Raw genomic sequence first — 16,661 nt, forward strand, 5'->3', positions numbered from 1 at the left:
TGTATTTCTGTTCACCTCTTATGGGAACTTGGATGTTTCTGTGACACTGTACTGTCCTGTCCATCAACATGCCTCTAACACACCTTTTTAAGCTTTTATTCCTCCGTTCATCTCTCAAATGCTGATGTTTATTATGGTAAAACACCCTGCTAATTTCTTATTCACTATCTATTCTTCTCTTCTTTACCAAAATATCTCTGACTTTGATGAAACTGAAACATATTCCAGGCAAATACAATCTCTTTTTCAGACTCTTTTGACACTAATTCCAGGCAATGCGATAGAGATAGAATCAAAAGTCCAGAGGGTAGAACCAGGGGTAGAGCTCAGTGGTAGGACATTTACCTAGCATGCGTGAGACCCTGAGTTTGATCTGTCCAAAAAGCAAACAAAACAAAAAGGCCTAGAGGACCAGCTTATAAAAAAAGGACATGTGCTTATTTTGTTTCCTCTTCTTGTCAATGAGAAAGCCAAGGAAACACATCTGATGCCTGAAGCAGACACTTCAGCCTGTGATGGGGAGAGGGCCTCTTACCTAGAAGGGCAAAGCAGAAACTGGACAGCATCTGAGCTCTGTATTTCCTTATTGATCTGCCTCCCTCTCAACTTTTTCTGATGTCACTAAAAAAGAAAAATTGCTCTTTGGTTAAATCACTTTAATTTTCGTTTACTCACTTATAGCTCAAAGAAAGTCATGCCAATTTTGACCAATGTTCATAAAACTTGCTTAATCTTTCAATATTTTTGTATTTTTTGTTTGCTTTGTTTTTGCATTGTATTGTAACCATTTGTTACCATAACATCTGTCACTCCAGAGCCATAAGGGACTGTTTTAACTATTATTGATGTTATTGCCACCTAATAAAGTAAATGAATTAGTGAAAACTCCTTAAACGCAACAACTCTAAACAACCAGCTCATCCTGTGATTCATTGTACACCAACAAGATACAGCCGGGATCACAGAACCCATGGAAATGTCAGTCATTTTTGTATTGTTCAAACTTTTACTCATCTTACGTTATTTTCAGTCGAAAGTATTTAATGATTTTCAGTGAGAGAACCGAATAGAACAATTAAGTGCAAAGTTTCTGAGACCCAGGGGTTGAAGAGAACCTAGTATAGGTGGAGTCATCAATCGCAAATCCGTTGACTTGTGGAGCGTAACGGAAGTGAAGAAGCAGAGCATGGCTGCAGATGTGTGGTAGGGAGGGCAATCAGGTAAACGATCAGAAAGACTGGTGTGAATGTGCCAATCTTACTGGTTTTACTTCCTTTCTAGTCAACTACCACTGGCCTACTTTAGAAATGCACCTCCTGGACAACTTCAACAGTCTCCATCTTTGTCTTTTTCCAGTTGGTCCACAATCATCAGTGTCCAGATGCTTGAAGACAGACAAACCAGGTTGAATTTTAGACTAAATGGAGGTTTAATGATAGTCCATTGTCTAAAAGTCCTTCTAAGGCTTCTTAATGTCCATAGGTAAAATATAACCACAGTATACCATGTCCTCCTTTGCCCAGTTCTTCCCCCTCTGTGCCTTGCTCATCAGTATGTCATGTTCTTGGAGCATTTGCACTTCTCTCTGTGGCCCAAGCTCCTTTTTACCTTCACACACACCATTGCACAAAAGGTCTTTTTGCTTATGTTCTTGGTACTTGCCTGGTGGCTCCACTTCATGTTGAAGGCCAAGCTCTCCACTGCCTATACAGAAGCTTAAGCCACTTTATTAGCCATGTAATCTTAGATAAGTCTCCAAACCCCTCATTTTCCTCATTTGAAAAATAGGGATAACAACAGTACTGACCTCATGAGATGGTTGTGAGGTTGAAATGTGTCTGCACATGTGAAAGCACCTAGAATGTAGTAAATAAGTGAACTAGTTATTAGCATATGTTCAGCACATGTAATACACATTGGCTATTGTTATTATTGGAAAAGTTACTCCAGGTCTTCTCTAATAAATCTGGATTAGACGCATCTCCTTTATGTTACTATTCTATTCTTACATTACTGTATTCAAACTTTCCATTTGCAAGAAATATAGTGTCATGGAGCCAGAGAACATGAGTTTGGGTTTGGGTTTTGCTACTTAGTAGCTGTATGACCCTAAGCAAGTTGATAACCTCTGACATGGTTTCTCTCATCAGTAAAATAGAGATAATATAGGATATGTTTCATAGGATTTATTGTGAAAATGAAAAAAAAATATATACATACACATGTAAAGCTAATTTCTGGATATAGAAAGTGCCATAAATGTATTTGCTATGCTGATTACATCTTTACATATCTTAATTACTGCAGTGTAAGCTTCCTGAAGGCAAAGTGTGTGCCATTCATTTTTACAATTTTCAGTACCTAATGCTATGCCAATGTTCAAAAATATTTCTTGAAGGAATAGATGGGGTATATTTTTCTTCTTACATCACAAAGGAATACAATTAAAAGATGATGAGGTTTTTACTTAAACATTCTTAAGTCTACTCTTCAGAGAGTAAGAACATTCAATGGGGTTACCATTCCTCTGCTCCTATATGTTCATTTGTGTCAGATTTGATATGGATATAATAAAACTTATTGAAAACACTAAACTGCTGACACTTGAAATATCCGGTTGGAAATTCTGGTGCTCTGACTATTTTCATTCCCATGGTTCCTGACAATATTAAGCAGGTTTATTTAAGGGCAACTTAGGTCATGAAAAAATTTATTCTGAATGACATATTATACTGAGTCTATCATTTATATATGTTCCCCATCACACTGCACTGTAATGGACAAAGCATTTGTTGGGCTTCTTTATCTTGTTTTGGATTATCAGAGAACTTGGATCAAATGGATTCCTCTTAGAGTCACACACCTACTACTGGTGGTTGGTCTTCTGGGAACAATTTCATTAATTAGTTGAAAAAGTTTACCGAGTAATGTAGCATGATCAATTTTGTATTTTAAGTCAATGTGGAGTTCATGGGAAAAAATATCTGGGAGTGGTGGGAGCCAGGGTGGCAGATCAGGGAATGTAAGCCAGAAGCAATCATGGGGAAGGCCAGAAAGGGAGGAATTTGGGAAATATTATAACATTTCCTAGAGTGGTAACAGTTAGTCTTTGTTATTGGCTGGAGGTGATAGAGAATGTTAGAATAACTCTGGTGCATTTAAATTAATTCTTGGGTGCCCACTGCAATCATTGATCAGCCCCCCCCCCCCAAAAAAAAAGAGGAGGAGAAATAGTATTATTTGGAAACACAAACACTTTTGTTTCTGGAGGTAAAACACTTGTGGGTGACCAGATGGAGGTACCTGACAGACAGTAATTATGAGGGTGTGGAACTCAGGAAAGAGGCCAAGATTGGAGATACTAACTTGGAAGTCATTACTGCATGGATATTCATGGGTGCCATTGTTGTAGATGACATTCGGCACAGTGTATGTACAGAGAGAATGAACTCTAATTTGTCACAATGGAAAACTGGTTTATTTTTTAGAAGATAAAAAGATGAGTATAAGAGATTATTAGAGCACTTCAAAAAACTTCAAATGGAAATTCTGTTTTAAGATCATGGCAGAAGCCTACTGTCCCTCCTCAGGGATCTTAAAATCCAGGGATGTTCCTTTGTATTTACATGGATAATTCAACAAGGAAGTATATGCATAAGATATGAATCACAAAGTAAAGAAAGCAAACCTCAAAAGGCAACTCTAAGACATATTTTCAGTCCTAAACAACTCCATTCCTTCTTTTTAATCATTTAAGGCTACAAGACAATTGTGCACTCTAAACTTACAGATTTTTTTAAACTGATATATATATATATATATATATATATATATATCTCACAACCATCCAGTACACACATCAGTGTACATACATCACTGGCACATTTTTTTTTAAAATACTACTCACCCTTTCTTCTTGTGATTCATTCTTGATACTTTCCATTCTGTTCCATTCCTTCTAATCCTTTGGGAAAAATACCCCAAGACAATTTGATTCAACTGCAAACTAAATTGATCTTAGTAGCTACTGAGAGGTTAAAATCCACAGTTTGAAAAACTCTGCTTTAAAAATCCTTCTGGAACTCTGTGCAGATTAAATGTAAATTCTCCTAGTAAGACTCTTATTGAAAATAGGCTGGTGGAGAGAGTTGCAAGCAGACTAACCAAGGGCCCTATAGTACTTTCTCACAGGAATTGTGCTGAGGGGCTCTAAACCAGTTAGAGGATGATTTATTCTTTTCCCTTTCAGTCAGCTGATATTTATTGACTGACTACTATTGTAGGCAAGGCACAGTTCTTGGGAATACAGTGTTCAAGACCAGGCAAATTGAGAGTTTATAGGGCCTGAAATTTACATAACTTAGTAGGATCCACTTAAAATAAAAGAAGGTAAGGTATCATCATATTCTTCAAGACTTGGGTCTCTTTCTTCTAAGATCCAAATTTAGGCAATTTACCAAAAACAACAACAACAACAACAAAACATTTACTCAGCCATGCTTCCTGATTGCAGTCTGATGCCCTCCTCTTGAAGAACTCTAATTCTGTGCAACTTCCACCACTTAAAAGGTCCTCTGTGAGCAAATGGGATCTGAACCTGAGAGTTTGTTAGCTTTAAAGCAAATCTACCTCTGTTTTCTTCTATGTAAACAACATTAGCCAGCTTGTGTCTACTGGGCAAGACAGATGCAAATTAAAGTACTATTCAGACATATATTCATTTGTGTATGTGTGTGTGTGTGTGTGCGTGCGCACTTGTGTGTTATGGAGATGGATAGAGAACATACAATAGGAAAACCAAACATAAGTTTTTGGGAGAGGGAGAATTTCTGGAGGCAAGGCCAGCTGGAGAGAAAGAAGACAGCACATGGTTGTGATCATAGATCATATTCAGGATCTGCTACTGGTTTGTAAGCTGTCAGCACCAGACCATGATCAGACACACCACAAACTAAGAGTGACTATCCATATATTTTTAAAACAATTTGAGGGGGTAATGTTTTATTTGTTAAATCTAGCAGTCAAATTTAAATTTTCATTGTGGTGGTTTTCACTTCATTTTCCAAAATTTATTTATTATGTTTTTGTATTTATTAGTCTGCACAGACTGATAGAAAATCCTGTCCTTTACCAAGGACAGGACATTCTCCTGGCAGAATTTTGCTTACCACACTTAGAATAAATAAAATAAAGGATAATAAGGATTATATATCACAAAGTGTTATCTTCCCTCAAAATAGAAAACTTTACAGCAAATAAAAATAATAATGACATAAAGAAGTAAGATTCGATCCTTAAGGAAAAAATTCAAATCAGGTAATGCAAAATTACAGTATGGTACCTTTCTAAATGTGTAGTAGAGGTAAAATTTTACTTCTGCTCTCTTAGGGTTTTTTGAGATGTGCCTGAGAGTTAAACTGACATTCAACAGATTAACAGGAGAAAAGTAGATAAATTTATTTAGCGTAAGTTTGGTGTGATATGGGAATCCTCATAAGGACATGAAGGCCCAAAGAAGTGGTAAAATCTAAATATTTTTAAAGTAAGTTGAACAAAGAGTGGCAATTGTGGAAAAGTAAACTATGTGGGAAGGCTAAGGGAAGGCAAGAACAATTTTAACCAATCTGTTTGCACAGAATTCCTTCATCATAACAATGTTACTTCCCTCCTGGTGGAGGAAGGGCATCTTCTAGATGGAAATTTCATCTCCTGCTTTCAGGTAAAAAGAGAAAGAGTCAAAGTGCACTTTTTGCATCTGCTGTTTTCTTTCCTTCTTTCCCTCCCTCCCTCTTTCCCCTTTCTTTCCTCCTTCCTTCCTTCCTTCCTTCCTTCCTTCCTTCCTTCCTTCCTTCCTTCCACTTAACTGTAATCCTTATTCTTGAGTGGCATGTTTTGGTGTGAAATATTCTGCCATCCTTCAGCATTACACCGATGAAAGGCTAAATCCTAAAGTAGCATGAACTAATATAAAAGACATACCAAGGACAAGAAAACTCCATTTAGGAGCTAACAATCAAATGAATAACTAGTACTCCCAAGGACAACCTCATTCTCAGGCTAACAGCCAGTGGGTAGAGAGGGGCCTTTTGGATCCTCTAAAGCCCTAGTATACACATTCCTTTAATGTCCCATGTGAGAAAGGGACCTTGCTTTCTTCTCAGCTCACAGTGGGTCTATCCCTGTGTCTCCATATGCAACCCAGCAGCAGCTTCTCTGGATTTTCAGGGAGCTCCATATGAAGCGGATCACACAGCGATGTGGCGATTGCATTCCCACGTGAGGGAACAGAAGATTTGTTAGAAATATAAGGGCAATATATTTCAATTTTCAAATTCAAAAAGCAAAATTGCCTTAAAAAACACAGTATTTATGAACTAAGAAAGGGTTTACTGTTAAACATTTAATTTCAATTCACAGCAGTCAGGAAAAGAATGCTTAGGCATTAAAGAAAGAGATACATTTTACCTTAATCACCAAACTTTAACTCATCTTAATCATCATTTTTAAGTGTTTGGGAAATTTTTGTTATATTCATAGAGTAGGTAAGAAAAACACACACATTTGTATTAAGAATCTTCTCCTTTTTTTTCCTCATTATTTTCTTTCTTAAACTTATCCTGTTTTCTAGTGTAAAAAAATCACATTTACGTAAGTCCTATTTCTCAAAGTTTATATAATTTCTTGTACTAATAAATAGTGAAATTTGGTCACTTTAGGGGAAACTTTATTAACGTGGTATAAAATAAATATTTAAATTTTTATAAGTTACTTATTAGAATAAACACACAGTGTGATTTTTTTTTTAAACTAGTAAAATGTTCAATCATGTGTTTACCTGTGTAATCTCCTAATTCTTGCAGGGTATATATCATGCTTTAAAAATTAATTTACAATTTTGTCAGCCATTTTTCTTGTCAGATTTAGAACATTGTATGTTGGGTGCATTTCAAAGTGTTCCTATATTTACAAAATAGCAGGAATGGAAGAGTTTTTCATTGAAGCATTCTTTAGCCATTATGTCATAATTGCTTGATTTATACAAAGTAATGCCATGTCACACTAGTAATTTAGCAAAGATAAATCACATTTTTATTAGGTTTTTTTTTGCCTCTGTGTAGTTAGAACTATATGCTCAGAGTTGGTGAAATTTACAAATTAGATCTGTTTTAAACTGAATTTGAAGGAAAAAATAACTCAGATTAATGCAGGGAAGATTGGTGTTTACTCACATATCTGTTTATGTTATTGTTGCTTGTTTAAAACATTTAACTTTCAGAAAATTGGGAAAATTTTAAAGCATGTCCTGTACCCAAACTGGGGTCTACAGATTGCAAGTGATTTACCAAATCTCTGAAAATAACTGTCAGTTGGAAAAGAAACACACTTTTTTTTTTTCCTAGCCAGAAAGAGGGTTTGATTTCTGTTGGATTTTTTTTAAAATAAGTGTGTGTGTGCAAGCACGTGTGTATATTATACCATAAAAAAGAAACAATTTCTCTCAGAGACAATGATGAAGATAGTATTTATCTAAGTTGTGCTTTGTTAAGAACTCTCAGATCACACTACTTGGAAAGTGTGGTCTGATTACCATGTATGTAACTACTTTCCTAATAATAATGAGGAAGAAATAAATGAATTATATAAATGAATACTTGGAAAATTGACTAGAAATCCTCAACCTCCTTGAAATGTTTAAGGATTTGTTGAGAGTCTTTGGATGTATTTGAATAGTGCTGTCAGAAAACAAAATTATAACAAATTTACTTTAAAGATCTTAATTGGTTGTATTTTTAATCCTGGAATTAGACAATGCTTCATTGCTTAAAAAAGAATGAGTGTTCTGAAGGACTGAGCAGAGGAGACTGGTTTTATAGACAGAATAGTGATGAAGAAGCAATGACCCAAAAGTGGATTGGTCATTTCAGAGCTACTTTCCTTGTAAGTTAGGAATGGGAAACAGAATTATGGAAAAATAACAGATTGTTTAACATCATGTTACTTCAGGTACTTTTTGTACCATCAAAGGAATCATGTTACTTCAGGTACTTTTTGTACAATCCTGGAATGACATATTCTTAGTTTGAAAGAGACTTGAGCTGTAGGTAATTTGCAAATGAATGCATCTGCAAATGAATAAATGCATAATATAAGAATTAAAGCAAAGGAGACATCATTGTAATGTCATTTGGCCTTTTTGGGAAACTTAGCTCTCTTTCACTGTCCTGTTGCTCTAAAGGTTAGATAATTTAGCATCATTGTGGAGACCTAGAACTTTAGCATGGGGGGCTGTATTCTGATTTTTCATTTGGTTTGTTGGGTCCCCATATACAAGCTTAGTTCAAAACAATGGCCTTCTATAATTTTTTTGAACAGTTGGTCATGCCCATTTCCCATACTCCTGGAGGAGTTTAATCAAAGCAGTGACAACCCTTGTTTCTGTATTTTCTTTAATTTTCAATGTATTATTTATCTATTAAACACATCTCAAAGGGAACGTATGTGTTGCAGGAGGGGAAAGTATGTGTTGCAGATGCTTATGGATCTTGTTACAGAAACACATGGATGTCATAAAAAATTGTGTTTGATGCATTTATTCATTTGCAGATGCATTCATTTGCAAATTACCTACAGCTCAAGTCTTTTTCAAACTAAGAATATGTCATTCCAGGAAGATCAGCACATCCAGGCCCCACTACATTCTTTACTTGGAGGGTCAAGGATATGAATTCAGGATTTGATAACTGAATCTGTTGAGTTTAAGTCTACTATTCTGTAGCAAATCAACATGAAGTATTCTTACAAGAAGAAAGATAAAAACAATGAATTGTGAGACCTCCCTAATTAACTATCTAGATCATCTGCATCTGCCTGAAAGGTACTTAGATTGAGATTCAGTCTTATGCATTTGAGTTGACTTCATTAGTGCTAGATTGGACATACAATTGTCAAAATTAGAAATATATATATAATTTTTTTAAATTTAAAATTTAAATTTTAATAAAATTTTAAATGATTTTTAAACAAGTACAAATGGAGTTAAATTTCGTAAGCAAGAAAGTTATAAAGAGAGGAATAATTTGGTAGAGTAATAAAAATTATCCTTTGGGTAATATATGTCATTACATATATTAATGTATATTGCTTCATCATGCTTATAAATATCTCTTATAAAAATTCAGAAAGCAAAGTTACCAACTTACTCCCTTAAAAGTAATCTTTCTCCCCTAGTCATGGGTGTGAGAATTTAGCTCCCTTTTAGCCCAAACACATTATTACATAACAAAGAAGAAAAGAAGATTAGGGGGAAAAGCTTCTCAGTAGAGGCCAGGAGCCTCTCCAAACTGAATTTTAAGTGCTTCTTCTGATGTAGGTTTCCTCTTTTTCATTAAAAAAAAGAAAAAAGAGTATTAAGGAAGTAACACAAGCATAATAACTGTTCACACAGCCCCTTTCAAGATATTCTTAGTGGTTTGCATTTTTCAGGGCCTCGTGTTTGATAGTGGAAAAGAACTGATGCAGATGGTGGAGAAACAAATTCAGTGGAAGTTGCTGCAATGAGCAATATGGTATAATCTTGGACACAATGTTGTCATTGTGTTTGATGCATTCATTCATTTGCGGATGCATTCATTTGCAAATTACACGCAGCTCATATCCCTTTTGAAACTAAGAATATGTCATTCCAGGAAGGTCAGCACATCCACGACCCACTAGATTCTTTAAAAGCCTGTCCCAGCTCTGGTTTCCCCTCCCCCTTTTCATTTCCTTTGAGAGGCTGGAAGCGCCTCAGTGAGGAGAGTGTGGGTTCCTGCAGAGCAAGAAGGTAATTCCTCAACTACACATGACTGTACATTCTCACTACAAGTATTTCATTGCAAATTACGACTCCATTCAACTACAAATTAGTGAAGTTAACCACAAATTTTTGGAATAATCTTGGGAGACAGCAGATTTACTTGGATTACATTTATTTTGTCATAATGGATATTCAATAAGCAGGGATGAGAACACATACTTAAATAAATAGCTGCTTTATTAATGAGAGCAGAGATATTCTTGTTGTGAGGCAAAAGTAATAATTTGTGGAAGAGCCAGCCATGCATGGTGGTGCACACCTATAATCTCAGGGATTTGGAAGGCTGAGGCTGGAGGATCTCAAGTTGAAAGCCAGCCTCAGCAACTTGACAAGGTCCTGAACAACTTAGGGAGACCCTTCTCAAAATTAAAAAAAAATTGTGGAAGAATATGAGAAATAGGGAGAGCAAAGAGATCATATGAAAGAACCACAAAAGGAAACATTGGCAAATGAAAACTGAATTCTCCAATAATCAGGAATCAGCTTGATCTTTGACCCAAGCTTCATGGTTTCAGTTTAGATTGGACAGGGTGTCATACCTGCTGTATGACAATACTGAGCCTTAGTTTTAGAGGGGAATGAAATCTGCAATGAGCTCACAGTTGACAAAGCCATCTGGGCACAGTGAAGGTGGGTTGTGCAGGAAACAGCTTGATAATAAAATCCATGAGCTGAAAGTTGAAGAAATGGCTATTATATCTCCATTCCAGCATCCTGTCCTTTCTGTCACACTCTCTTCAAATTCACTGAAGTCTCCTTATACATTAATTAAGTGTATGATCGACTTGATTTTGGTTTCTCATATTTTGCATGCTATTTAACACCTGAGCTTTGTGCCTTACCCAGACTAGCTGTGTAATGGCTCCTTTGAATATAGGTGCCATCAACAAGTCTTGCACATTAGACTTGCTGCTATATCAAGTTTGCCTACCTTATGGAAGGGAATATCTTCTGTGTCTAACACTGCTCACTCTGTAAACTATCGTTGTACAATATCAAAAACTCTATTTTCTTTATTTTTAGGGACAGCAGACAATAAGTGTGTATGTCAAAATGTAATATATAATAATTCTCAAGATATTGTATGGACAAAATAGGGAAATATTATCAAGAAGGGTACTAGAGGGATAAGTAATTGTTTGCAAGAGCCATTAAAGACTTAATTATTTTTACTTCCATAGGGAAGTGTCTAGTTACTTGCCTCTTAACTTTATCATCACCCCTGATATATGCATTGAATTGAAATGGTAAAAGTATTTTTTTTTGGCCAATGTTACAGTGTTATGACATCTTTTTCTTACTTTCTTCAAATAATGATCCCCAAATAGCAAGCCTCTCCTATGGAGTTGGCATTAGTATATATTTTCTTTAACCTTCATGCTGGAATATAATATGTATGTATGAAAGGGACAGTCTTTCTTTCTTTTGATGTTCTTAGCCATTTAGAAGATTACCAGTCAGGTTTTCTTGTAGACTATTCTTCAATCTGATTTGCAAGAGGTGTTTCTCCTGATTAGCCAGAGGTTGTACGAAGAATATTACAGATATGAGGTACCTTTTCATCACATATTATTGGGATGTGTGTGAAATCAGTATGACCTACCACTGATAATATTAACACTAAACACTTGATTAAAGTTGTGTTTCCTAGGTTTCTTCACTAAAAAGCTACTGTATTTTTTCTTTTTTTTGGATTTGAGTTTATTACTCAAAAAAGGTCTATTGAAGTCCTAGGTCCAAGTACTTGTAAATGTAACCTTATTTGGAAGTAGGGTCTTTGATGATTTAATCAAGTTAAGATGAGGTCCTCAGGGTGGGCCCTAATCCAGTATGAGTGATGTCCTTAAAAAAGAGGAAAACACTACATGAAATGTCAGTGCAGACACAGGAAAATGTGACAGTAGCCGAGTTGGAGTGATACACCCGCAAACTGAAGATTGACAGGCAGCCTGGCAGCTAGGAAGAATCAAGAAAGCATTCAAAACTTTGGACAGAGCTCTGCACCCTCTCTTCATTTCAATTAATCATCTAACAATGATGCTTAGGCATGAAACAGTGGAGACATTGGAGGACCACCATGGAACAATGTTCTGTCTTGAAGCTGATCAAAAAATTCTCATCAAGGACAGGAATAAAAATATTCTCATTCACATTCCATCAAATAACACTGCTTTATATGATGCCCAAGTCATAACTGTTTTTTTGAAACCCTTTGCTTAGTATGGTATTCAGTGAAAGAATCCAATAAAAATGTAGTTAGGCCTTTCATGTGGAATTCTCCAAAAGCATTCCATTTAACTTTAATTTGACAAATTGGCAGGCTGTCTTGGTTAAACCACTTGAACTTTTATCTATTTATAACAGTTTGAACTACAGTCCCACTTCTTTTCTCCTCTAGAAGGAAATAAGGGATAGTAGATTCAATCTATTTATGTGTAAAAGTCCCCAATTAAGCTGTGATTTCAACTAATTCGCCAAAGTAAGTTGGAGTTTCAATTCTGTTTGAGAAAGCTGATACATTTTATTTTCTCCCCTTCTCTCTCTGTGCCCTTCCTTCATTCTGCTTTCTTGCCTTTTGTTTGCTATCTTTCTCACTTTATTTTATTTATAAAAGAGGTCACATTTTATGGAACTAAGTGTATACACACATGCACACACACACACACACACTCATTTTAAGTTCATATTAAGTTGAGATAGAAAAGAAACATGTTGAAATGGAGAAGAAATCAGCTTTAAGTTGAAATAGAGAAGAAACGTGAAAGTTCTGTTTTTGCTACCCTGTTTGCAGCAATAGCACCTATTGTCTGAAGTTCTTGAGCATTTCATTAAATTTACTTTAAAATTTAATTATGTAAAATCAGTGCATTAGAGCTTGTGTAATCATCATGGCTTAGAAGATGATCCCTTAAGAATTGCACACTCAGGGGAGCTGGGAGGTTGCATTACCAATTACCAAAATATGCTTAATGCAAGCCCATTCTTCTTTCTACACATTGCAGAAGTTATTGGAAAAATTCCAAAACCTTATAAATATGTGTGACCTAAATTGTCCATTTAGCTTAGCAACAAACAAGTGTTTCCTGTTATATTATACAATGTTGGCCATCAATTACTTTAAAAAAGTATGCTGCTGTAGGTTTTACACAAGCATGCATACAGAAACTACAATATCCTATACATTTATCATATATTTAAAAAAATTAGACAGCTCCTGAAACATAGTCCTATATGAATACACACACACACACACACAGTATGTGTATATGGGGCTTCCCATGTAAATCATATATGACTGAAACAGTTCTTATTTTATATATGCTGTTACATGACCTTACATAGGTTTACCAATTTAATCACTTTTTTGATGGCTGATGATCATCACTTTTTAATTTAATCTCCAAGTCAAACTAGTGAATTTTTTTTTTTTTTTTGAGATGATTTTCAGCAAGTGGAAGCTTGGGATAGTGATACAGAGAAACTGTGATGATGATGCTCTAAGATATCAGAGAAAGAAATCTTGTTTTCTGGAATTCCTTTGTATTGTTCAGTATTATATTCTCAAGAGATTTAGTAAAGTGAGCAAGTGTAATATAAGGGTTCAGGGCATGCTGCCCCCCAGTATAATACCTTGGTATTTGAGGAAATAACAGAAGCAGGTGGATTGTTCTGACCTTCTCTCTCTCTCTCCTCCGAGGTAGGTCACAAGAGTCTGCTTGCTGTCACTCTCCCTGTACCTAGACACTAGCAATGTCCTGTCTCTAGGACACAGGGATAAAGAGGAATCTGAACCAAGGGGACTTGGTCATTCCTCTCTATCAACAGTAGATCAGACCTTGTTTGTCCAGTCTCATTCAGCACAACCGTCTGGTTTTCATTCAACCTTTGCATAAAAATTCACTTTTTCCTCTTTCTTTGGGTCTTCATTCTGATGACTCCCATATCTTGAAAAACTCAGATAAGTTTGTATGCTTTTCTCATTTGTCTTTTATTTTAGGTGCCTCCACCATGAACCTGGTGATGGATGAGGAAAGGAGTCTTTCCTGCCTTGTGTGAGCTCATATCCATTTTGTTGTTCAAGTATTTATTGTCTATAGTTTATTATTAAGAGTAGCCTTGGCTGTCAACCTCATAAGCCACACTGGAGGACTAAAGGAACCAGAGGAGAATACATGTAAGAATGAAATAGAATACTGTATCCAAAAGACTTAAAATCAACATGCTATAGTGATGGTGATTTTAAGTTTATGTTTATAGCAGCTAGATTCCAACAGCTAAACTATGGAACCAATCTAGGTGCTCTTTGACTGATGAATGGATAAAGAAAATGTCGTATATATACATAATGGAATATTACTCAGCCATAAAGAGAAATAAAACTATGGCATTTGCTGGTAAATGGATGGAACTGGAGACTCTCATGCTAAGTGAAATAAGACAATCCCCAAATACCAAAGGTGAATGTTCTTTGTGATATGCGGATGCTAACTCACAATGCGGGGGGGGGGGGGGCGGATGATTACACAAGGAAAAAAATTGAAGTACTTTGGATTAGACAAAGGGGAATGAAGAGAAGGGAGGGGGATTGGAAATAGGAAAGTTAATAGAATGATTCGGACATTACTCTGATATGTTAGTGTATATTTATATATGAATACCTGAACAATGTAATTTCACATCATGTACAACCAAAAGAATGAGAAGTTGTACTCCATATATGTATTATATGTCAAAATACATTCTACTGTTATAAATATAAAAAAGAATAAATAAATAAATTAATTAAAAAATAGATCCTAGTGCCAACAAATACCAGGGGTCCATGTAAGAAGCAGCCCACCATGTTTCTTTTTCCATTGGCTTGAATTTGTTTAACTGTAGAGGGAAAATTCTCAGTGCTTATTCAGAGAGATGCTAAAAGAAAGGCAGTGGTACCAAGGAGAAATTTTTCTTTCAGTTTGCTTATTTTGTTAAGGAAAAGCAATTAGTTGTTGCCTTTGGTTCAAGAAATAATCCAGTAGATGTGACATGCCTGCAAAAAAGACCAAAACATTGAGATTAATCAAAATTTATGAGATCACTTACTATTTTTTTAAACTGTTTCTTACTAGTTTTATCCTTGTCCAACTTCTTTGTTTAAAGTTTCCATCCTAAGAAATAGAGTTTCAAAATCTACCAGGTATCAAGCCATTTTGTAACTGAATCATATATTATAAAAATCTGACTATAGCAAGTTTGGACAGGTTATTTGAAAAATATGATATATATTTCTACATAATGGGAGATATGAAAAATGAGGAAAACAAAGAGATAATCTTCCTTCAAATTATTCCAAAATAAATTCTAAGTATTTTGAAATATTTGTAGTGGGAAAGAAATGTTATCAGTCTTGGAAGTCAGAGAGTTTTTTTTATTGCTTTCCTCTGTCCTTACAGGGGTGGAAAAGTTGACCCCACTTGTTGACGAGAGGAGTCCCAAAGTCACGTTGCAGTTGTGAGAGAAGAGTTGAGACATCCACTTTAGAATAATTCACATCTTTCCTCTTTTTACCTGTAAGCACTACTGTGTTTTAGACCCGTGTTTTATCACTTTTGCTGGGATGCTAAGGGCAATTACCTCCTACCTGGTCTCCCCAACATGTACCTTCCACATGGATGTAAGGGCAATGTATTTAAAATGAAAACCTATTCTTTATATTCCATTGCTCCACACCCTTCTAGCTTCCCTATAGAAGCAAGCCCTTCAACCTAGGAAGCTCTTCCTCATCTGTTAAACTTTCCAACCTATTTACACAGCACTTTTTAAAAAAAACTAGTTGCTCCCAGCTCTCTTGCCCTGCTCTTGGACATGTATGCAAGCCATGGTGCTGTGACCATTCCCTCGGTTGTATCCTTATTTTTTTTTTCTTGAGGATACCTTCCAGTTCTCTAGGATCAGGCGTTACCTCCCCAACCCAATTTACAACATGATTTCAAACTACCTTAGAAGTTTTCTTTCTCATTTCTGACCACTGTGCCTCATAGCCATGATGCATTAAATGGAAACACAGTTCTCAATACACAGACTGTTGTAAAAATTAAATGATACTGGAATATGTGAAGTGCTTATAACAATACCAGCACACAGGGGCTGCTCAAAAGACTTTAGGTATTATTATTGTTAATGCTAGTCACGTATACCTTATATTTCTGGAAAATTGCAATAATTCTGAAAAGTGTCTCATCTCAATATCTTTGTTAATATTCTTTGCTCTCCTTGAAATTTTCTATCCCAATTTCTGTCTGTACCCACTTTCTCTAGGCCTCAAAGTCTATTTTAAATTTCACAAATTCTTCAATGAAAATATGTTTCTTCTCCAAACTTTAAACTTTGTTTATAGACCCTCTCAGCATCTGCATATTCAGTTCATCTTATTTATGGAATCTTTGAAAATTAAGATTATATTACATATTCTTATTACTGTAATTCCCAATATCATCTTTATTCAAGAAAGTTGATACTCATTGTCTCAAATTAGCTCATGACAAAAGAATTATTTTATCAAATGTATTCTAAATATTAAACCAAAACTTTTTCCCTAGTCTTGATATTTTTGATATTTTTATTATCTCTGTTTTTGTCTTATTTCTTGTTAATTATTCTTATTTAATCTCTTTCTAAATTAAAGAGACAGCATTATACAAACTATCTAAAGGATCCTAAGCAAGATTTTGAATATATATTTTAAATTGATAATTTATAAATTTATTTTTCAATCCAAAATGTATTTCATAAATACCCAATAGGTATCTGGGACATGGAATAA

At 35.3% G+C, this 16,661-nt stretch overlaps 1 long non-coding RNA gene across 1 annotated transcript in view; it reads left to right on the plus strand.

Moving 5' to 3' along the window:
• The window catches only part of LOC124077743 (uncharacterized), a 28,378-nt gene extending 12,010 nt beyond the window's left edge, over window positions 1-16,368 (plus strand). Inside the window, exons 2-3 of the long non-coding RNA XR_006846710.2 lie at window positions 13,854-13,908; window positions 15,292-16,368. This is a non-coding gene — a long non-coding RNA (uncharacterized LOC124077743). The remainder of the gene's footprint in view (window positions 1-13,853; window positions 13,909-15,291) is intronic.
• Window positions 16,369-16,661: the final 293 nt, after the last annotated feature.

This window comes from Marmota monax, unplaced genomic scaffold (genome assembly GCF_021218885.2).
Source record: "Marmota monax isolate L192 unplaced genomic scaffold, Marmota_monax_Labrador192_F-V1.1 WCK01_AAM20220418_F8-fsc00077, whole genome shotgun sequence".
NCBI lineage: Eukaryota > Metazoa > Chordata > Mammalia > Rodentia > Sciuridae > Marmota > Marmota monax.